Source organism: Tenrec ecaudatus, chromosome 11, assembly GCF_050624435.1.
Source record: "Tenrec ecaudatus isolate mTenEca1 chromosome 11, mTenEca1.hap1, whole genome shotgun sequence".
NCBI classification, from domain to species: domain Eukaryota; kingdom Metazoa; phylum Chordata; class Mammalia; order Afrosoricida; family Tenrecidae; genus Tenrec; species Tenrec ecaudatus.
Genome location: NC_134540.1, coordinates 70,551,673 through 70,553,738, shown reverse-complemented (window position 1 = coordinate 70,553,738; position 2,066 = coordinate 70,551,673).

The following is a 2,066-nucleotide window of genomic DNA, read 5'->3' as shown; positions in this document are numbered from 1 at the left end:
GAGGCTGGTGAGTTCAAACTGCTGACATTGTGGGTAGCCGTCCAACTCGTGACGACGACACCACCAAGGCTCCTACCGCACGATTTACCCACCGACTAGAGGATGTCACCGCCCTTATTGCAATACCCCATCAAGAGAAAATAACACCTGGGCCGACTCTCCAGAAATAATAAAAGCGCGCCTTCCTGTGCAGACACTTATGCAAATTTTAGAAATAGGTACTTTGACACACAGTGCAAAATCTTCCTCGTGATGTTAGGAACTGCAATGCCGTTCATGGGGAGAGGGGAGAGCCAGGAAAGTGGCTTTAGCCTATGAAATGATGCTCAAACTCACTCGTAAGGGAAGTGAGAATTAAACTCGAGTGAAGTAGCTTTCATCTATCAAAAACCAACAAGCAAACTCAAACTCACTGCCATTGAGTCAGTTCCAACTTACAGTGACTCCAGAGGACAGGGTACGACTGCACCTGTGGATTTCTAAGACTGTCTTTCGCCCAAGAAGCAACATGTGGTTTTGAACTGCTGACCTGGTGGTTAGCAGCCCAACTCGTAGCCATTGTGCCTACAGGGTTCCTCTCATTCGTGATGACTGAGAAAGAGGTTGTTGTTTACTCCGATTGACATTCTCGTAGGCGTGATCTCCTGAGAGATTGAAATCAACCTAGTAACACCCACATGCTCCATTGGGCCTGACCATTCCATTTCTAGAAATTTATCCACCAGATATGCTTGCACGTGTTAACATTTGCATATGAATATTCATTTCTCATACTTCATATTAGTTGTTCTTTGGGAAACACAACTAAGTGCCCATCAGGAGGGAACTGGTTAAATCAATCTGGTAATGGTACATCTTAGGATTTCCTAAAAAGTTTGGACAGAGCCAGGCCACATCTAAGAATCCATCCCCAAGGTCACGTGAAGTAGCTAGGTAGTAAAGAGTAGAAATTGAACACTTCCGTTTCTGATTTAACCAAACCAGCCGATGCCGACTCATCGTGAGCCTATAGGACAGGGCAGAACTGCCCCTTGTGGGTTTCTGAAGCTGCAACTCTTTTCCGGTATCGAAAGCCTCGTCTTCTTCTCACAGAGCCGCTGGTGGTTTCGAACTGCTGACGTTGTGAGTAGCGGCCCAGTGCATAACCCTATGCCAGGGGAGCTCCTTATTTGCAGTTAGGGAGAGAGGAAAGAAGGAAACCAGGAGACAAGGAGTGCTATTCTGAGTATGGCTGCTGGGACAGACCCTCTTCGGAGCGATGCTGCGTGTGTGCTGAGCTGGGGAGGCAGAGCAGGAACAAAGCCTCGCTTTGCCACTGTGCACCCAGCAGGTCCCCTCTGAAAGCTATTCCTTGTGAGCGTCCTGCCGTCCCACCACACCTTCCCTAATGTGGGCCATGGGAGGATGAGGCGGTGGTAGCTGTTGGGGCACAGCCAGCGTCCCTGGATTACTGGGCACCCACCTCTGCTGGGAAAGGTGGGTTCCCAGCAACGTAGACTGGAAGTAGCCTGGTCCCCGAACGGGGGTGCCGTGAATTCAATAAAAGCACTGTCAGCAGGTGCCTCCAGGCCAGCAGGGTGGATCCAAGACTTCAGGACTCAGGATCCCCCAGGCCCCCTGCGCGCAGACCAGCCCACTACAGATCCCAAGGTGAGGGGAGCAAGCCCCTGACCTAGATCCAGGTCTCCTCTTCCTCCTTCTGCGGGATGCTGTGAGGGGTGCGCTGCTGGGACCTGGAGAGTCCACACTTGCCGCAGCTGGGGAGTGCAAGGGGGCCCCCTTTCCCCTCTGGTCCTGAGAGTACCCCTACGCTGCACATACCTCCACAGAGACCACTTTGTCTGGCCTCCTGGTCCCCATCACAGCAGCAGCCCAGGGTGTGTGTGTGTGTGTGTGTGTGTGTGTGTGTGTGTGTGTGTGTGTGTGTCCCACTCTCTGCAGGACCTTCCACCATGCTCCCTTTCAGAGCCAACAGCAACGGCACTTGGGCCCCACTGAGTTGTCCTGGCCTCGAGGTCATAGAAGGGGAGGTTCCAGTGGCTCGTGTATATTTTGTTTCTAATTAT